A 22,945-nucleotide genomic window follows, 5' to 3' on the forward strand; every position below is an offset into this window, starting at 1 on the left:
TTTGCCTTTCAAACCATGTAATGTCATCGAGAAAATTACTGTTTCTTCCCCTTTCATGTCTTCTGGGTCCTGACAGTGTTCAAATTTATTTTTTCTGTATTTTAATTTGGGTAAGCTTGGGTAGTTTTGCTAAACTCTGATTAGAACTAATCTTATGTGAAATTAACTTAATTGAAATTTTTTGAGTTGTTGAAGAGTGCTCCAAACAGATCACATGGGTTAAGTCCATGTCTTTATCCTTTAAAGGGAACCTCTTCACAAAGTTACACATCAACTTTCTGTAACTTTACACAGAAACTACACATTCTTTCAGCCTCCTGATCACGTCATGCACACAGTTTTTCTTGATCAAGAGGGGACTTTTGCACCACATCTTTCCCTTCCTGTGTCCTAATGCCGTCCTCTAGCCTCCTCTGATCAATCTGCAGTAACAAATGTGACGTATTGTACATGTGCTAACATGCACATGCGCAGCAGGCCTCCCATGTGCGACCTACAGACTGACTTTGAAGGCTGATTTTATCACTTGTAAGAAATCACCTCTAATAATGTCCTGAGGCACAAACACACAAATCAAATTGAAATCGAATTGCTGCAAGCGAAATTCCAACTTGTTGACAGGAAAACAGGTTAGAGTTGCTGGCTTTGGCTTACAAAGCAAAAAAGAAGGTGTGAGTGTTTGAACATGATACTTTTGCAAAGTCAGCATGAAGCCTGACAGTCTTATGCATATGCATGTAAGTGAGGAGCCTGAACATAGAGACAGATAGGGAAAGGAAATGAAGGCTGAAGTAAAGACTGCAAGGAAACAACGTGAGAACTGCAGGAGCCATATTTCACTTTTTTATGGACTAAGACATCGACCTTGCTGCAGTACACCACAGCCAGTATATGTCACACATGTGCACAAACCCATCCCCCTCTATAGGACTGTTTACCATAACCCTCATGGAATCTTAAACACTTGTGTCTTCTCTTTTTTCATTCTGCCAGTCTGTCTTTTTCCTCTCTAGATTTCTTTCCCCCTCCCCCTTTGTCTTTCAGCCCCTGGCGGCTTGCACATACCATGAGCACACACATGCACACACATGCACGCTCACTCGTAAACCAAGAGCTACACACCCCCTTTCAGTGAGATCACATTCACTACAGAGCAGTTGCAGCACACGAAAAGCCCCCCTTGGCATTTTCCTGGTGGTTCCTGCACACACTTAGACTCACTTTTTGAGCTGTCCCACTCAGGACCAAGACGTCCCATCTGCAGATAGGTAGGTATCCATACCATTGTTTTATGAATTCAGCATCATATAGAGGGTTTCTGCACAGGAAGCCACTCATGGTACTTAAAAGTACATGGTGTTCCCTCTGGTCTGTGTCCACATGGACTCACAGGGAGGTGTGGATTGAGCTTCCCATTGAAGCACTTTTCTATGTGCTTCAAAGAGAAGCTCATTTGTTGCTCAGAAACAGAATTTGGAGACCATGTATTTTAATGAATGGTCCAGTGCTACATATATAGGTTCACTTTTACACTTTCCCCCTTATTTTGTGGTGTCTTTGGGTCATAAGTTGTTCTAGCTTCATCTTGTGTTGTTTTGCCAGAGAATTTATGCATGAAGGAGCTTTTTTCCTGAGAAGAGGAGGGAGTTGGTTGACATTTAATGCTAATGTAATTTAGGCACTTTGTGGAATATGAATGAGTACTAATTTAGGAAACAGCAGAGTTAATGTGGGCTGTACCTGATATAACACACACATGTTGAGAAGAGGTTGAAATTTTTTAAAAATAATGAGGATATATGCTGGTTTTCCTTTTTTTTTGTCTTGCCTGCAACTATTCAACCCCAGGTTGGGAAGGGTACACGAGTGCATACGTTTAGGACTACATATCCCATAATTCATAGGGATGTGTTAAATTTGAAGCGCTGTTACCAGGTGTGCAGGTCGCAAAAATCCAAAGAGGTGTGGAGACGCCAGGTAGGGTGGTTAGATGAACGGTTTGAAGTAATTTAAATTGTCATTTATGTGTCTTAAACTGAAAAAAAGATGAATGTGGTCACTTGTTTTAGTAGAGTTTTAGAGTCGGAAGTCAAGAATCCTTAAGTAAACACGGAGTTTGTGCTTTTTTGTGCTCACAAAAGCGATTCCATCGCTCAGTATGCTGAGGAGCAGCAGCGGCGCATTGATTCATCTCGTGCAGCTTGTTGCATAACGCCTGGTCTGCACTGATGTAACATTACACAAGTGCCGCAGTGATAATGAGTTATAATCTTAAATCAACAATTAGGTCTTTATCTTGTTAAAGGTTCGCTTCACCCAAATCCCCAAACCTCATGCTTATTGAGACACTTACAGGCTTTATTTGCAGGGTATTGGATAGAGAAACGTGTGCAAACAAACTTAAAGGCAAATTAATTTAATCAACTTTTGGCATTGCATTGAAAAAGCATTGAAAAAAGTAGTTTCATTTAATGTTTTGAAAACTTGTAGACAATCGTTAAATCATGATCCACTTCACACTATCTTAACTGTCCAATTTGCTGGTCGCTGACTCAAAAGCAAAAATCTTATTTTGGATTTTTTTTTTTTTTCAAAATCTCATCCAAATCCAAACTAAAAATACAATTCCTATTCTGCGCTTGTCTGGGTCCAAACTAAAGCTGAAACGGTTAATTTATTAGTCTATTAACTGAAATATACTCCAATATTTCATAATTGAGTGATCGTTTCACTCATTTTTTTTTAAGTAAAGTGAGTAAAAAAAGTAAACCTTTTTAGTGGCAGCCTCTCAAAATAGAGGATTTTTTTCTGTTTTAAGTTTCTCTGGGATAATATTTATAGACTGCCGATTACTAAAAAACAAACACAAACAAAAAACTGATAGTTGATAATTCAGTTGCAGCCCTAGTGCAAACTCTTCCGGGCCACATTCTGACTGTGACCTTGAAAAAACTTTGAGTTCCTACAAGGACATGTGACTCAATATGGCCACTGCTCCCACCCGCTGTTGGATGAATGCAACATGTATGGACACACTAATAATAACAATAATAATAATAATATTTATAACTACATTGATTACTGATCCTAAGAAGCATTTCAAGGACAAATGTCCTTTCACTTTGTTTATCCCCAAAACATTTTTTAACATTGCATTCTGACCTTTGCTGCATGGCTGCCATGTGCTGTGATGACTGCAGCTGCAGCAGGATGCTGTAACCTGTTGCACAAAAGTGCCACCAGGTGGCGCAATTCAATGGACAGATTTTGCTGCCACTCTTGATCTTGTTCCAACTTCCCTTATTCCCCTCCATCACATTGTGCTTGGCCTGTGAAAAGTGATTGTCTTTAGAGTTTTGTTCGACTGCTGTTGACACAATTAGTAAGCATACGTCTGTGTACTGATCAGTTTAAGCTTGTTCCTCCAAGCCTGAGCTGTACAGTAAGGTTTTTTTTTATTCATTCTTATATTGTAGTCATTCTCGTTTTATCTGATTATTTTTACAAGTCCAAAGTGATGTCTTCAGATTGCCTCTTTGGTCCAATCAACAGTCCAAAACCTAGACTCTTTATTCACTGTCATAAACAACAAAGCTGAACCAGCAAACTTCTGACATTTCTGTTTCTATATGACCAGAGGTGGGGAACAACAAAGTAGAAATGATTAGTTACTGTACTTTATTTGAGGATTATTTTTTTCTGATAACTTTTGACTTTAACTCCCTACAATTTAACAGAAATATCTGTAGTTTCTGGGTGATTAATTTTTATTTTGCATCATTGTGTGCAGCTTTCCCAACGTCAAGACAAATTTCAAACTAAATGAATTTGACAATAATAGAGAAAAGACGTTTCCTTGGTTTATTCATCAGTGCATATCAGGAACAACAGATGAAAGACAAGACGCAAGACAAAACAATGTAAAGACAAACGGTAGACGTAACGGTGAAGATATAATGAGAGCAAACAGACAAACGAAGGAGACTCGACCATTGATAGAAGGTTCAGTTAGCTTTGCACAGAACAGCCAGTAGACACATTTTTACAGGGTTACTGTTCAGCAGTTCAGCACCTGTACTTTTTCACTTTTGTTTGGGAAAAGAAGGTGAATCAGTACCTCAGTCTTATTTTTTAGTATCTGTACATCTGCTTGAAATAAAGAATCTGACTTTTTCCACCTCCTGTATATGATTGAAACGATCAATCAATTATCAAAATAGTTGCTAATGAATGAAGAGTTTGGTGGGAACTTGGTGTTGAGATAGTACTAGAAGTATCAAACCATGTGATGACCTCCCAATTGTTGCCCAATCTTCTGCCTTTGTACCTCAATCCAGGTCACTGCCCCCTCACCCTTGTGCCCTCCCACCCCGCCCCTGATTGCTGTGTACACACGTGTGCAGCCCTCTCACATGTTATCTCCTCCCACCACCTCCCGTGTGCCCTCCCCTTTCACAAACTCCCTCTCAACTCCACTGTCTCTCTGTCTCTCTCTCTCTGTCTCTCTCTTGGCGGCTCTGGGATCCATCAGGCGTTCGGAGGACAGGAACAGGACAGGACACGCACCCCTGACACCACACAGCAGCACCACAGACATGTCGGACTCCGAGACCGCCGCTGCCCCTGCTGAGGCCCCCGTCCCCGCTGCTTGTGCCAGCATCAAGGCTGACCTGGACAAATGGTAGGCGACTGTCTGCATGTTGCAATGGGGGGTGGGGGAAAGTGTAAATGTGTTCTTCCATCAGTGAGGAACAGTCCTTCATCATGACCCCAAACTCAGTGAGTGCATAAGAAGCTCCTGCAATCATTGGTCCACCTCTGAATGTTCCAGTTCTCAATCAGCTTCATGAGTCTTCAAATGTTCATGTTTGTAGAAGGTGGAGAATCCTTGAACAAAAACTTGACCTTTTGAATCGTTTGTGATGTGCTTGAATGTTACCCAACAAACTACCCAACAGCTCCAGACGGGGATCGTCACATCTAGAGCTTAAAGCAAATATTTCTCAAAATTTTGAGCTGATTTAACATTGCAACCATCTGCCGATTGAATGACCGCTGCAGCATCCTAAAATGCGCCATGTTAAAATGGAGTCTCTCATAGGACGCTGAGGTTAGCGCCGAAAACCACCAAGTGAGAATGAAGTCCTGCATGTTGAAATATAACTAAATTTGACATTCTAGCTGGGGGCGGCGGGGTAAAGGTTGCGACAACTTGGGGTACCCTCTGTTGGTTGAGTGATTTGGGGATTAATAATGTGTGGCAGTGGGGTGATGTTTGATGCTCATCCATACGCATGGATGGAGGCTGGGAATCTGCTTGCGTCACTAGCCTCCTTTTCCCCAGAATACTTTGCGTTAGTTCGTTGCGCTTGTCCCCGTCGCCTCCTTGTGCCTCTTGCTGTGTCAACAGCCGGGGACACCAGCTCAGGGATATTTTGTGGTTTTGTTGCATTTATTTGCGGCAGGCACTGTATTCTGTGAGTGTGTCCAATGACATAACACTTTGGTGCACATCTTCTTGGCTTCTGCACAGCAACCATCCACACCTCTTCGTTGGAAGAGTCCATTTTAACAGATAGGGGTGGATGGACACTAAGCTGTGTCTTTAAGCTCTGATAAAATGGATCATCATGAGCATTTAACTTTTAGCTCTACATTTCTCGACCACTTGAGGCATAATTGAATATTGTAATTTTACCTTTTTGTGTTTATTTGTGCAGAATACATACATGTACTCATACTTAAGGCTGCTAAGTCTGTTGTAGTCAGAATGCTGGGCATTGATAAGGTGTCAGTGGCTGTGTGAAGCCTTCAGATAAGACAGTAGGTTTAGGTGGAGGAGGCAGGGCTGCAGGGCAAGGTGTGGATGGTTGCCTAATCATGTGTAAATGTTCTAACTGCTACATGTGGCAACTTCGTCCTCCTTTTTATGTCTTTTGTCAAGTTAATTTTATGTGTAGAGTGCCAAATCATAACACCAGGGCACTTTGATGGTTTGACATAAAATCTGTTTAGGTTTTCATTAATTTGAGTGATTGATAAATAACTTGAGCTGCTCTTGTGTTAAAGCTGCAGACATAGTTCTTCACTGTGTTCTGTCCCATGGTGGTCAGGGCGAGGGGCCTCGCTGTTTACTGCAGTTAAAGTGTAAGTGGGCCTATACTGGGGGTTCTGGCCAAGGTCGACTCTCCATAGGGTCTTTTTCAAGCACAGCACAATCGGTTTATGGTGATAAGGCATTCTGTCTCTCATGTTACATATCATGTGTGTGTGGGGGCCATTACATACAGAACATGAACCCATGACCTTGAAAGGTGGAAAGTCAGGTGGCATAGTGGTCGCGAATGAGGCCTTAAGCCGCCGGTGTTAATTTGAGGGCCACTGTGGCCCCTCATTGTGCACAATTGACCCTGCTTGCTCTGAATCCTTGTCCCATGACCTTTTCATTGTAGAAACTTCTCTCAACAGTTGATCAAGACCAAAACCAGGGCTAAAACAGACTGAATGTTTGATTTGACTTGTCAGGTTGTCAGAGATATGAGTCCAAATGAACATTTATGTTGCTTCATAACCACTGGATGTGGACAAGCAACTGTTTGCCAACAAGTTATCAACCAAAAGGGGATGTGGCCAACTTTGTCATTTTTTTTTTTTTTGTTTTTTTTTTTTGTGGCCAACTTTGTCAAACTGATAACAAAATGACCAATGACCAGGTAGCCTGCTAGTCAGATATTTGAACCCAGGGGACACAAGTCTTTTATTGAGGTTGACATTTTACCAAATAGATTATGGTCTGACTCAGTTAACTTAACATTGCACTTCTATAACATTGTACTGCGGGTCAGGCATAAAGGGACAAATGACAAAGTGAGATTTTTTTACATTTTGCATTTAGAGAATAAAAGCATACTTTCAGTATCAGTGCCAGGTTCAGAATAAAGGTGAACTTGTGTAGGTGTTTTGATTCCTTAGGAGTAAATCTCCAAGTTGTGGTTTATTTTTTATGCTGTAAAACTGCTTTAAGTGAAAAAATGCCAAAGTGCTGAAACATGGGACCAAAGATTTGAAACAAACACCTTAGATTTATCCATGTCATGTTTAAAAATTTATGTATAAAGTACAATAATTTAATGTAATGAAACTGCTTTGAGTGTGTGAAAAGGAGCTGGAAATGAAACAAGTTATGTACTGTAGTGTAATTTTCCTTTTTGTTAAAATGAATTTCATAAAATTGGTATCAGAAAAAAGTGATTCATGCACTGTTATCAAAATCAATGTAACATTACCATTATCACATTTTTGGAAAGCTACCCAGGCCTTAATTTATGCCAGGTTGAGAATAAAGTTGAAATGTCAACAATAAAGGTGAGCTTTCAGTATTAATGCTATGTCAAAAAAAAAACGGAAATGTGGAATAAAGTTGCTCTAAATTTCCTTCCTCGTACCTGGCTGGAATACTTCTTTATTCTCAAATCATGGACATTTTAAAAATTCACTTCTTTCTAATGTCACATCCCCAGATTGTTTTCAAACAGCTCTCCACCTAAACAACTTTGTGTAAAATCAGAGTTTGCCTTTAAGCCTTTCTTTTTTTTAATTTAAACACAGCCCTAGGCTAAACTGTGAAGTAGAAAACCTTTGGCTGCTGAGAACCACTTCTCCACTGAACTGTGCAAGTCAACTATGTTCCCAAGACGCCTTTGTTACTTGTGACCTGTGATGAATGTGGTTAATATGCTGTCATTGACCTCTGGCCACTGACATTTTTAGTGCCATTCAAATGAGGCTCTTTGAACCCTGCTGACAAAAGGTCAAGGTAAAAAACTGACATGGATTAAGACTGAAGTAACGTGTAGAAAACTTTCAGTCCAGGTTTTACAATCATTTCTGGTCCATTATTAGGTCTGCTTAGAGGAAAGCGTATTCAGATTTCAGATACTCAGCTCTGCCTTGGGCTCCTGTAGCCCAACTCAGCGTGAGGCCTCTGTCACGACTGCTCCTACGTATTGCTATGTGCTGAATGGAAGTGTAGAGGCAATTGGAGCATGCTGCTGGCCTGTCTGGCTCTTTCGTTTTATAGCAGCCGAGCGACACTTCAAACCAACTGTAGATTCAACATGGCTGACTCTGTGAAATGAATACCATAACCCCTACATATTTATAGATGCCACGTGTGTACGGGTCAGACTGTATGTGCAGGATATCATGACATGTTCCCTGCCATATATCATGTTACTGCTCCACCTGACACCTGCTCTTTTTACCAGGCCAGCAAAGTAAGCAACAGACTCACATTCACACCAGTCAGGGACGTATGGAGGCGGCCATGTTGGCTTCAGGCTCTCATGTTGTGGTGATAGTGTCTTTACTCTCGCTACATCAGATCTGATGATTTTTTTTTTTTTTCCAGAGTTTCAGGAAAGTCGTATTTGTGTGGTTTAATGGGGCAATTTTGTGACATTTTTTGGTAAATGGTAGCAGGAGTTATGACCTTGTCAAGGTCACACAGAGGTGAAGTGTGAGCAACAGGATAGAAACCTGTGTGAGTCAACAAAACAAAGTCTGCATTTTCAAACTGGAGTAATAATGCTATAGCAGAGTTGTTTAAATTGCTAAACAAGTAATATTTGTTTCATTTAAATTAGCAGTATGTGGCAATTATGTAAAATGGGCAAACTAAAACACAAGTTGCGGACTGGAATAGAAATTTCAGAGGAGGACACCACAGCTGTAGCTTCGTCTGCATGTTTCCTTAATCTCTGATACATCGTGGACATTTAATGATTTATTACAGTAAACATATATAAAGAATAAACATTTTCTTTCAGCAAGTGGAAAAAATGCAAAGCATGAATAAATAGGATTATTTTAGCCTGTTATTCAATTTGAATCAACCTGTCTTATTGTTTCAAGATCTACTTATTTCTGTAAAAGTATTAAAAACAAAATAACTTCTAAATAAGTTGAAATATCCTCCCACTTTTTTTTTTTTTAAGAAAATTATTATAGCCAGACATTTTTGCAGTGTATCCGTTTGTGGAAACTCGTATTTAGGGCTAGGATAATCAATATGTACACACTCACACACAGAGGACAGATCTATAATGCCCATACTGACATACAGTATTTGACATGTTGTGTTGTTAGTTCTTTGCAAAATACTGTTCATGGCAAATATTAACAAACTCCTCTAGTTAACCTGTTGGTTAGTGGTAAACCTATGAACTTTTAGACTCTTTCACAAGAGTTGAACATAAGCACACAGCCCCTTCCCCCTTTCTTTGCCCTCCACACCCTCACACACTCGGCGTCTCTGTTACTGATTGCCTGCAGTTGTATGTGCAAACATGTATGTACATTCTTGTCAGTGGAAACCGTGCTGTTTTCATTATGGAATTCGGTGACTCTGCAAAGGTCAGTAATCTGAGTGCTGTGCTGTAGCCCCCCTTCCTGTAGTTTGCAACTGCTCAGGATAGCCAGCAATTCTCATAAATGACAACTAGATGAACTGAAAATTTCCATTACCACCTGATTTTGCATTAAAGTTGGTGGTAGATCCCATAGCCCCAGTTTGTTCCTCTCATGTATTACCATTACGTACCCCCCCCCCCCCCCCCAAAAAAAAAAATTAATTAATTAATCCAGTGATCAGTTAGCTCAAGGCATTTCCAGAATACTAAACTACTCTACAAAACTCCAAAAGATTTTGAACCTGTTTTTCAAGTTCCAAGTTTGCAAATTTAAACAAAGATGGTAAACAGAAATTACATGTCTGTGCTCAGTTTGTACAACATAAATTATCAGCTATGACTGTTGATGTTGCATTGGATTTTATATTTTCATACAAAAGAACATGTTTATTACTTGTATATTTTTCATACTAAATAAGCAAGGACATGTTTCATCTTATGGAAGGAGGTTCAAAAACTTGTTGTGCAGCAGACAAATTATATTGAGGGGGTTACTGCTGTTTTAGTTCTATTCTGAAACATGCTTTGAAACGCGTAAGAATGTCAGGATTCTGGGAACATCCAAGACTGACTATATATATTTTTAAAAAAAGCTAATCTCTGTGCATTGAATGTAATAGAAATACATGAGAGGAGGCACAAACTGGTGCTGTAGACCCTATCTAACATGTACCCTTTCTTGGCCGATGTCATGATTGCATCGGTGTTAAGTGGAGGCAAAACAAAGGAAAAGTGAAGGCAAACATGAATCGCTTAAGAAATACAGACGCAGTACAGAGAAATACAACTGATCACTTTCTGAATTTAAGTTTCTCTCTTTTACCAAACTAAGACAAGTTTTAATTGCCTCCATAACTTACGAAAACACACTTTATTCAAACTTAACAGAAAAACAAAATAAAATTCCCAAAAGCAGTCTGTCTCAGTCTTTCCACTGTTACAACAATTGCCAGCTCTAGTTTGGTTGAAATAAATCCTTAATTCATCGTGTTAGATGTGAATGTAGTCTTGTTTCACAGGGTATTTAGCAAAATAAAACTACACAAATCACCTTGCAAAAAGAAAACGGCTGATGCATTCAACCAGTGCACATGTACGGGTCAGCTGGTCTGGTTAATGTGAGATTTTCCAAGTAAGAGTCATGGTCCTGCAGAGCGAGTGACTGTACATATTCATAAGAACTCATATTTTCTTCTGCCATTGTTAAGCAACAAGCCAACACAACTTGCTAGCTAGTGTTGGATAATGTGTGGGAATTGTTTTGCCTCCACCTAAGCTCCACCCACAAAAAAAGGATCTATTACTGGCAGTGATTGTCACGTAATTACTGTAGGAAGACAAACACAAGTTTGCTGATGCTATTTTGTTTATTTCATTAAAATTAAACTTGCATCTTACGTCACAGACCTAAAAAGTTTGAGAAACTCTGGCCTAAAGCACTTGGGGATGCTTTACTGACTGCAGCGCTCGGCACACTTGATAGATGACACTGCACACTCAGCCTTAATCACATGATCTCTTGACTAATGTTTGGCCTCGACATCATGTTTTACCACTGCACCTGCTCCGCGATCTATAATGAATGTTTGTCCCAGTGGACACACTACAGCAAGCCGTCTAAATAATTCAGCCCTCATTTCCTGATTGTGTCCAAGACGGCAGGACGACGTCACTCTCCCACCCAGACCGAGCGCTGATCAGTCAGACCTGGACATGCTGACATCACTGCCTCCAGGATGTAAACACCGTAATGTTCAAAAGGTTTGGATTACCAGGTCACCGGTTAAAGTTGTACATCCAAATATTAGACTCTTTTGTTTCATATAATCTGATAAGTATGATTGGTCGCCATGACAACCCAGCTTTGCCCCACGACCCTGTAACGTGACCTCACTCAGTCGTGCCTTTTCTCAGGAGATTGCGTGATGGCTGCAGTGGTGGTGATGTCATCGGCTCTTCTCCCTCCTCTGCCTGTGCATGTGACCTCTCGCTGCTCTGATGCTCTCTGCAATCCCCCTGTGTGCACTTTATAGACATGCATGCATTCATATCAGGCCTGTGTATATTTGAAGCACAGTTAGTTAATAATATTGCTTTTAAATAAGATTAATTTTAACAGAACTGTGCTTGTGTTTTGAAAAATGAGAGCTCACATTTGCAGTGTTTCTCACACCTTCCTTTTTTTCATTGTTCACCTCATTTGACATTATTTTGTCTGGAAGAGCTTTTTCTTTGGGCTGCTCTAGTATAGCAGCCATTTTGTCAATATGATTTCTCCCTCCACCTCGGTTCAGTCAGCTCCTCTTGGGATTGAGATTAAGAGGTGTGTGTGTGTGCGCTGTGGTGGCAGGATTATCAGACAATGCAACCTCAGGGTTAGACTTTCTGCTGTGCTGATGTTGGGTCATCAGTGCAGTGCGTCAAACCATAAGCACTCATTAACTCTGTCCAAGCACACACACCACCAGAAATGCATGCTTGCAGCGACAAAACTCAATGGTTCCCATTTCGTCACACACACACACACACACACACACGCTCACTCCATCCCTCCTGGCAAAGTAAAGCACAGCAGCAAGAGTGATAATCTGTAGCTGCCAGCTGTGTGTTACATCACTAACAGACACCCGGCCACAATATAGAGATAAAGCAGCAGTGATGGCCCCGTGTAGCTAGATGATATATTAAAGTAGTTGTCAGGCTTTAATATGATGGTGTTGGTTACCACGCTTCTTAGATTTGCAGAACAGACTTTATTCCACTCTGTGTTCACTGAAGGAGTCCTAAAATTAGCAATTCCAGTTCTCCTGTGTCAAGGTCAGGGTTATGGCGTTTTGTTCTACGACATAAAATGAGTCAGTAAATGCCCCACATCATGTGACCATGGTGTAGTTAGTTTCTAGCCTATTGTTATCTATTTACTCCTGGTAATTGTTGGTATGCTTCAAAAATCATAAAAGTGGTGTTTTGTGCAGAATGTGTGAGTATCAAACTTTTGTTCACCACTATCTAAAATCCACAGAAAACCCCATTCTCATTTTCCCCCTTAAAATGTTGAACTCTTCATGTAAAACTGTTGAAACTCTGCCAATTTTATGCATCAAAGTCAGTTTACAGGTCTTGGGATGTACGATAGGCCTATGCAGATTTGTGTAGCTAATGTTAGCAGGTTGTCTTTGTAGCTAATGTTAGCTGTTGGCCTCACCTGTAAATGCTTCTTTAAATTAGATGTTGAGTTCTTGGATGATGACAGCATTTTCACAGCTGAAGGCAGACATGTCACTGTACTGTGCTGTTCCTCTTTCCAGAGTGGTGCTGTGAGACTTGTGAAGTCTCATGCATGTTCGTGGTAGTGCATTGATCGCTATTTAAAAATATCTGCTAATAATCCCCATTTTTACTAAATGTATCTAATCTGATTATGCTTTTTCCATAACTGTAATGCAATACAGTTAGACTTTTCTTGTGTCCAAATTATGTAATCCTCTACATGTAATCCATTACTCAGAAAACCTACTAACAGGTAGTGTTTTAGAGCCACGATGGAGGATTTGATAATTAGGAGCTGGGGATCACTGTCCTGCTCTTCAATGAGCTGAGGAGGGATTGGAGGAAACCCAGAACAGAGGGATGGTCAGACCTCATGAAGCGATGGGAGGAGCCAGACGATGGGTTTACATCGTGCTCACGGTCTTCCCCCTCCGTGTCCTGTCATCTCTGCATTATCACGCAACCTCCCTCCCTCCCTCCCTCCCTTTCTGGTGTCCTATCAAGCAGATGGGTTCATCCACATGGCTTTCCTCCTCCCTCTGCCCCCTCTTTCTCTGTCTCCCTCTCTCCCTCCCTTCCGCTCCATCACCCTAATGCTCTGTGGCAGTGTCGGCTGCTGTGTTTGCTCCTGCATGGGAGCCTGAAATAATCTGTTTGCCCGCATTCTCTCTTTCTCTCACTGCCATCCCCCTTATTGTCTCATCCTTCAGTCAGTCTTTCTGTCTTTGTCCGCCATTGTATTTCAAATGTACAGAATTTGGAGAAAATCTCACTAGATATCGTTCATTTTGGTGTTAAAAGTGGTTGTGATCACACTTTGGTTATCTTTCATTGAGGGGAGGCACTTGCCATGCTGACAACATTACTTTCCATGTGAACTGCACACATTTCCTCTCATCCGTCCTCTACCAATGGACAGACAGGAGTGAGACTACACTGATGTTACTACTTTATTTTTTTGTTTCTGCCATTAACATCTGTTAGCACATGAAACAAGCATCTGTTTTGTCAACAGAATTAGCTGGACTGGGACTTGGATGAGTGTGTTACTGCTGACAGAAGCTAGACCAAAGCTCGCCGTCACTCCTCGGTCCAGCTCACATGCCCTCTGTGAGAGAGGATGACCCTGAAATGCAACAACCATTTGTGAAATGAAATGCCGCGGTACTGAAAAAGTGTGTTAATTTGACTGTTATGTAATTGTCGCTCATCTTTCTTCAGTGTGGCAGAGAAGGGAGCAGAGGGCTGCAAAGATCTGATGGAGGCCTTTGCTGCTTGTGTGAAGAGTGCAGCTGAGGGTACGTCATGAGGAGTCGCCCTCAACCTCAAATGTAAGGATGTTACATCATTTTCTGGTTCATTCAGCCACAGAAATTAGTTCCAGTAAAAACAGTTCAGTGGTGAATTTCTTCAAACTTGGTTACAAAATCCATTTGAACTGATTTAGATTTGGTGATCAAAGGTCAGGGTTGCTGTGAACTCGAGGATGAACTGCTTAGATTTTGGTTTTCAGAGGTCAGAGTTCAAGGTCGCTGTGCCCTCGTGACATTCCATTCTTGTGAATGAGATATTTCAAAAAACGCCTTGAGCGAATTTCTTCAAATTACCTCAGACTACAATTACAATAATTGTTTTTTATTCAGGTGACTGTACACTAATGATAGTGATGATAGTCTGCCAATAAATCCCTGTAAAATCTTATACAGTGGACCTTTCAGTCAGATTTTCTTTTTTTTTTTTAAATGAACCTTTCAATACTTGATTTTTTTAAAAATTAAGCTCATCCAAACTTTGAACTAAGAATCCATTTACACCTGAGATCAAGATGTGATCTGTAACTTGACATCTTATCTGGGCAACAGAAAAAAAGTGATTTTAAAAATGAATGATGCCCCCGTCCATGGAGATTTGATGACAGTGCAGGCAGAATTGAGATAAAGAAATCGCTCACTCCTTCTCATCTGTCTTCCAGGTCCACTGCACTGAGTCCTCCAAGTTCCCAGCATTCCCTTCTGCACACAGCACTGGACTGAATGATGACAACAATGACGATGGTGTGACAAACGTGTTGATTCTGGCTGAATTTGGGATCTGGCGGCAGTAACCACAGTTTCCTCCCCCTGTCCTCCCCCCATGTTTTAGGCTTATCTCGGGTCCCTCAGTCTTACCACCATTCCCCTTTTCCCTCTACAGCTGACATACAGCACATCGACGTGTAGAGAATTCCAGAGATGCTGATGGGCTGTGATGTAAATTGTCGATGTGAGACGAATACTTATAAATGGAAATAAAAGTATCAAATAATTGGTATAAAAATAAATTGTGATCTTTGGCCTCATTTGTTTAAACATTTAGAGGAACATTGTCATAGTTGTACAGAGTCTTTAAAGTTTGGAAAGCTTCGTAAGTGTTGTGTTGTCAGGGTTAGGAATGTGCTTGAATGTGAATACACTTGAGAAATGCTGGATTTTTAACATAATTTGGTGTTTCATCTACATAATCCCTCATGTAAACAATGCCATTATATTTTCCATTCATAGTGAGATAAGAAAAGTGTATTATCCAGTGTTATATCTAAAGTCCTGTGTTGATCCCTTACTGAAAATTATCCAGCATTAAGTAATCATGATCAAAACATACAAGTTAAAAGAAAAAGCTGGTAAAATTAAAAATATTATACATGGATTGCCATGGGTATAAAGAAATTTACAATTGAATTTATAGTAACAATTTAGGTGTGATAAAGGTTTCGAGAGTCAGAATTTTTGATTTGGGTACCCTGAAATCACTCAAAAACCTATAGAATTTTACTGCAGAGTATAGTAGACTGTTTTATGTATGTATAAGTGAATTATTCTTTGGGATAGGTGATTTAAATGATAACAAGAGATACACTGATGGGCAAATATTTTTCAACCTCTATTCAGTTGAATACAGTACAAAGACCAAGATACTTGAATGTTCATGTACCATAAAAACTGGGACAGGAGCAGTCAGTGAACGAAGCATCATAATGTTTCACACATTCTCAGTGGGAGAGAAGTCTAGTACCCAAACTGTTATTATGAAGCCACATTTTGCTATAATGTGCAGAATGTGTCTCGGCTTTGTCTTGCTGAAGTAAGCAGGATGGGTAGCACCTGTTGTTCCAAAACCCCTACGTACCACCTTTCAGCAATAATGGTGGTAATGGTGCATTCACTGATGATGCTTTGGACACTTACAGCTCAGAGAAGTCAGCTGCGTTTCTGGATGTTGTTGAAATGTGGCTTTCGCTTTGCATGGTCGAGTTTTAACTGACATTTGTAGATGCAACAGCAAACTGTGTCTACCAACAACCAATTTCCAAAGTGTTTCTGAACACATATAGTATCCTTTATACAATTATACGGGTTTTTAATGCAGTGCTGCCTGAGGAGTCCAAGGTCATGGACATTCAGTGTTGGTTTTCAGCCTTGTCCTTTATGTGCAGAGATGTTTCTGGATTTTCAGAATCTTTTACTGATATTATGAATTGTAGATGGTAAAATCCCTAAAGTGTTGGACTATTTGGCTACACACCTTTTCACAAAGTGGAGAACCTCGTCCCATCCTTGCTTGTTAAACACTGAACATATTAAGGATGACCCTTTCATACCCAATCATGATACAATCACCTGTTTCTTTGAAACATGCTGTAGGCATTACATTTGGAATTAGAGTATATTGTCTTTGTACTGTATTCAAAAGCAAGTGGATCCATTAATGCAGAAAGTGGAGAACTATTGCATATAACTGATATTGCACTTGAAGAGATAATGCACATGCAGGTACATTTCATATATATAGTACAGTAGTCATCAGAATGTAACTATTGTATGCCTTCATATCTGTCTAATCTTTTGCATAATACAAATGGGGTTAATACACATTGCAAACAAATCGGTGGTAAATTTAGGGACTAAAGGAAATTCCACAATATGCACTGACAGAAACACTTCTGAAACAGACTGAAAAGAAAATCACCTAAAGAAGTAAGAAGCCAAGTAAGAGACGATGCTCTGTCCACACACACACACACACTCATACACTCACAAGTAGACATCAATACTGTCAACTCTCTGTCTGGCTGTCCTAATCCAGCCCCAGAGGGTAAACCTGAACTCCTCTGGCATCACACCCACACATATCCCAGATTAGCCTGCAGCCAGAGTCCCGCTGACTGTCAGTGGTGTCAATTTCTATATGCATGTTTGTAATGCTAAAAAGAAATACATACACACCTAAATTCTCTTCCATTCTTTTCTGAGTTGGTTTTGTTCCTAACTTTAACATTATAAGAAGTTATAATTTTAGTTCTAATTTCTCAAATTTTTTGAAATAACCAATTGTGAACACAAGAGGGAGCCCCACCTACACCAATCACTGTGTATTAGGACTTCTGTTATAGTCAAATTATACAGCTGTAATGTGCTGCACTGCACAAAATGTGTCTTACGTGTCCCAGTCCAGGTGTGCACATGTGATATAACTCTGTACATGTGTGTACACAACATGTATAACCTGTGTAAACAGGTGTGTCCTGTGTTTCCAGGAATGTTCCCCTAGTACCAACATGTGAAAGAACAAACGTACAAATCCTACATCCCAACACACACACACCATTTATGAGGACCCTTTGACAGAACAATTAAATGTCATCAAAGCCAGACTGTAATCTTTAGTCTTATCTTTACAAGGACCCCATGTACAATAATATACGTAGCAGCACATGTAGCAGTTACATGAACACAGTGACGGACTGCACCATTCTGCGCTTGACATCAGATATAGCATGTCCAACCACTTCAGAGGGGCGTCAAGCTAAATGCCTGAGGGAGATTCTACTGAGGGGGAGGAGATGCAGTATTTCTGTCTGACTCTGCAGAGAAGAGCCTAAAGGGCAAAGGGTAAGGGGTAAGGGGTAAGGGAGGTACAGCAGTATGTGTGTGTCTGTGAGAGAGAGAGAGAGAGACAGAGAAAAACAGGAGTTGGGTGGAAGTTAGTTACAGTCAGTAACTTCAACAACATATTATAAAGTAAGAATCTTATATTAAAAGTCCAGTGTGTGTGATTTAGTGGATTTAGTGATTCAGTTAGTGTTTTAATCACCAGAAAATAAGAATGGCGTTTTCATTACCTTAGAATAACCAGTTTATGTCTACAGAGGTCATGGGTCCTCGGAGGCCGCCATGTTGCACCACCATGTTTCCACAGTAACCTAGAACGGACAAACTAAACACTGTACGACCGTTTAGTTTGTATGTAAACTTTGATTGTTTGAACAAAAGACAGAAGACCACAAAGATTAATGTAGCTTAATTTTAATTTTTCCTGCTTCACTTTCTCATATAAAACCAACGTTACATTGTGTTGAACTGGTAGCTTAGGGACATTCAAGGCAAGAGCAGGAGGGGGTGGGTGGGAGGTGTTGAGGGTTGCTTGTTGAAAAGTTAAACAGAAGAAAAAGTAATTCTTTTATTGCACATTGTATGAAAGAAACAGGAGGATATTTTTTATTTAGATCATTTTTTGACACTCAATTTGTTGTTATTACAGTGGAAACACTGGAGGTTTTATCTACAGGAGCCTCCAAAATCAACTAAATATTAAAATTCCTTGTAGTAGTTATGTAATGTAACATAATGTCACATACTTATTTTGTTTGTGTGCAGCTGCTTGCTCCCGCACTTAACTTATAATTTAATAATAATAATTATCATGTTATCATAATTATAGTTGTCACTCATTCAAATAAAAGAATCCACTCTATTTGAAATAAAAAGACATCTAACTGCTTGTATTCAACTTACACCAATTTAATAAACTGAAATTCCTACATCACAGATGTTGGTCATTTGCTCATGATGCTGGAGAAGAGTAATCGCTCCCTGATAACATAAAGTCTACAACCGAACGTGATATTTAAATATATATTATATTTAGATATTTAAAATGATCATCACAGTAGTTCCAACAGCAGACGTTTTGAGTTGTGTCACAGGTGTAACTAATAATCATCGATTGCTGCATTGCAATCACTGCTAGAATGGACCCTCGTTATGATGAATTATTTAACTTGAATTTATTTTACTGGCTACTGGTAATACTAATAAGTAAAAGTATCAATACCACAAAAACAAGAAGTAAAATTCCTGCCCTTGAAATCCTACTTACTCTGGTACAGAATGATCAGCTAAATGTACAAAGTATCAGAAGTTAAAGTACTCATGTTGCAGAACAATGGCCCCTGTAACTGATATACTGTACAATGTGTAACTAGGTGTGGTAACTGGTTGAGTCCACAAGGTCATGAGATAACTCTGAGGGGTCGTGAGATGATTATTATGGTCAGAAAAGGGCCGGTGCTTACAGTGGTTACATTGTCAGCAAACTTAGGGGGAGTAAATTTTTTTTTTTTTTTTCCACCACTACTGGTAAATAGGCCCACCATCTTATACCGAGACAGAACCAAAGATACTGTCACTGTATGTCACTACACTGTAACGCAGTGATTCCCAACCTACACGTGCAGCTGCCTGGGGGTATGTGGAAAGTTTGTGGAGTAGCTCAACAAATTTGAAAAATGTGATGCTTTAAATATCACTCAGCCATTTAAACTGAGTGATATTTAACCTCAAAGCTGTAGTCTTCAACAACATGTCAAGTTAAAGACTATCCACGAGTCAGCTGTAACAGGAGTTGCAAAGACAGCAGGAAAGCAGCTGAAAGTAGGAAATAGTTGAAATAGTTAGCTTAAAGTAGATCTGCTGGATAAACGGTTTGGATGTTTTGCTTTCTTTCATATATTCCTAATTTCCGAACATTTAACCGGGGCATACGGTATTGTGGCCGTGGCTGTGTAAAACTTGTATAAAAAGGTTCAACTTGACTCTGCTCCACTGCAGACAGTGCTCCCTCAACATAGGTGGAGCTGATTGTCATAGCCATTTTAATTCCACAGTTGGGGAAACAAAACACTCACAGGTGCTTTGCTTCAGTCTGGAGAAGCTGCAGCCTTCGTTCATGACAAACTCAAATCTAAACTGTACATTTACTGCCAAATTGACAACTTCACTCTCATCTTCGATCAAGTGTTTACACTCAGGTCACTATGCTACCTTGACTAATCAGTGGTCTGCAGTGTTTGCTGGCTAACCTCCATCATCAGGACTAAACCCAGAATACTCTCAAACAGAGGCAGTGGTATTTTTCTCATTTACTAGTAGGTCCTGTAACTTTATCCCTTGACGGCATGTTGTGCTGCGCACTACAATACACTGCCTCAATGAAGCATGTCCAGATCAGTTTAATAGATAGAGGAGTGTCTGTAAATTTTGACAATATTGCAAATCATACTGTCAGGATTTCTTAATACCCTGTTATACTGTAATACTTTCATACCACCCAAACCTAGTAGCTAAAAGTACTGGATGAATAATGTAATAGTTAACAGTAAAGGGTAAACTAATAGTCCCAGTTGTTAGCTAAAAGTACTCAATAAGAGTTAAAAGTAATCAACAAATGGTGAAAATAAATGGTTGATAGCTAAAATGAATGGATACACATGTTAGCTAAAAGTACAATACTATCACAATACTTAAGTCACCATACGATTTAACAATTTTTAACGTGATATGCTGAGTATTGCAATAATACATATTGCAATGTATTACCTTTTTTCAATTGCAAATTATGTCCCCATGGAAAAACCTTTTCAACACCTGTTTTAAATCTGAAAGGTAAAGTTTTTAGTCTGTTCATCTCACTTCATTCATTTTTTGCAGCAAAGTGGGATTGTCAAGCAGACAGACGGGCTGTGATCTGTCCTGACCTCACCAGAAAAAAACTCAGCACCATCTAGTGGACTGAAAAAGTAAGTGAGTTTATTCTTCTACTACCAAAAAGTTTAATTTGCATTTGCAATAATAATAATTAATTTAATAAAAGATCAGTATTTGGTGTCCATATATTGATATAATATTGCCTCACAAAATATGTTGTCCTACATTGTTCTTCATTGGGCATGTAGAATTACAGTGAACATATTTTTAATCGTTTGTTTTAATCCCAAGACTCAAACCTTGATGTACTAATAAAATGGCAAAACAGTGCTGTGTTCTGTCCATGCCAGTGTGCATCACATTAGTTTTCCCAATTCTAACAGAAAAGCAGACCTGTTTTGTGTTACAGCTGCAGCACAGAGGAAAGTACCTTTTTGGTGAAGCTGTGAATGAAACAAAGAATCAAAACATTACATTATCGGTCATCTCAAACTTCAACCACTACATCTCTATCTTACAGCTTGAACATACCCACACACAGTGAGAAGAAATGATAGCTCATGTAGTAGCATAACAGCACCATCTAGTGATTAGAAAATGCATATACATTTGCAGTTTCCTCAACTTCACTGATTCATCTGTGGTAAACCCTTTTGGAGATTTTAACATATAATTGCTAACATCATGTTTTTGAAAATGTTAACCATCCCAAACATCTTTTATTCAAGTAGTGATGCTTTAAGAAACATTTTTGAATGTAGTGCATATAAATGGGGTTGTTGTTGTCATCATGCTGGACAAAAAAAAGACAATATTTCTGTGACACTGTGATCATGTTTATCACTCATGACTTTTGTCTCATTTTCACTTGTCCATGTGGAAAACCATCTATTCGACAGAGAGTCACTCATGGACTTACACGCAAACTCACACACAGCACCATTAGATAATCTGAACTACATCAACCTGACTACATCAAGAGATTAAGATTAAAAGGGATAAAGATTTGGGAGTCCGCGTCATACAGATATCACAATGTGAACCTTAATCACAGCACACACACTGATGCAGCAATCTGTGGTTTTTGAAAGTGAACATTACGATCTGTCCCAGCCTGGGGTCAGTGGTGTACAGTAGCTCTTCATCAGTTAAGTGTGTTTTAATCTATATTTTCAGTGAATTCTATTGAAAGAGAATTAAGCACATAAAAAGCAAAAACAAAATGAAGTCTTGTTATACGAATATATATTGTATAATCAGTGGAATGTGTCCTCTGAAAGAAGGAATATTTAATTTGTCATCCGTCAAATGCAAAGTTGAATTCACAAGCACTAAAATACATCTTAAGTTTTACTGCAACAGATTTATGTGGTCTGGTATGACCATCAGCCCTTGGTGGCTAATGTTTGCTAATGTCAGCAAACTTTGGATAGATACCGCTGTAGGTAACTCCTGTTTCACCAACATCCTCTCAATGTCACATAAAGACCACTGGGCCACGCAGCAGAATGTACAATGACACTGACGTCTGATGACCAGATGAAGTTGATGAATTAACATCCATTAAATGATCCATTAAGTGTGAATTAATCACATCAAGTCAAAGAGTGACCTGATCATTGCTTAATGATGAGCAACAGAAATTAATGATGCAGCCCGAACTAATTCATGCATCAAATTTTCAAGAGTCATTCATTTATCAGGCATTACTTATAAGGCCTTATATTAATTTAAAGTGCATCTATGACTTCCTGTTTTTTTTTTTTGTTTTTTTTTTAACTCAGCCAGTTAACTTAAACCAGTTAGTTCCCAGAGTGGGTTCATTGTTTAGTTTATTTATTTAATGCCTATCTGTATAGGGACAAATATGTAGCATTAACCAATAGCACACACCACAACATTTATAGGCTAAGCTAATTTGCGATGCCTGTCCGTGTCCTTTAAAATACAAAAACAAGACTAAAACCAGAGACAATGCATGTACAGTACGTAGTTATTTCAGTTTAGATTTTTAAGTACACAATATAGATTTTCATGTTTTTTTTCTAAAGTCTTCATTGTGAAAAGTGTATTTCAGTTGTAGTTTGTGTAATGTGATGTTTTTTTACTCTGATCCAGCTTTCTGCTTTAATAATGTCAGTCTGTTTTTGTATATTAAACTTGAAATTGCAACCTGTTCCCTTGATATGTTAGTCTTATTTCTGTTAAAGTGTGTCAGTGGACTGGTTGCACAGCAGACATTTTGATTTGTTAGAGCAGGAAAAACACAGGTGAGCTTAATAACAGTAGTTATGACGTAGTTCCATTAAGTGACAGTGACGGTGAACCAGCAGGCACAACAGAAGGACCTCTTTTAAGTGGGGTGCAACAATCATTAACACACCTGTGAGTTTCCTAGTAAGA

The 22,945-nt window shown here is 39.4% G+C and overlaps 1 long non-coding RNA gene across 1 annotated transcript; it reads left to right on the forward strand.

The window, feature by feature from the left end:
• Positions 1-1,110: 1,110 nt before the first annotated feature.
• On the forward strand, positions 1,111-15,060 carry LOC146309652 (uncharacterized). The gene is made up of 4 exons (XR_014772486.1): positions 1,111-1,268; positions 4,532-4,681; positions 13,962-14,071; positions 14,713-15,060. It is a non-coding gene; the product is annotated as an uncharacterized LOC146309652 (long non-coding RNA).
• Positions 15,061-22,945: the final 7,885 nt, after the last annotated feature.

Source organism: Lutjanus erythropterus, chromosome 19, assembly GCF_056507025.1.
Source record: "Lutjanus erythropterus isolate fLutEry1 chromosome 19, fLutEry1.hap2, whole genome shotgun sequence".
NCBI lineage: Eukaryota > Metazoa > Chordata > Actinopteri > Lutjaniformes > Lutjanidae > Lutjanus > Lutjanus erythropterus.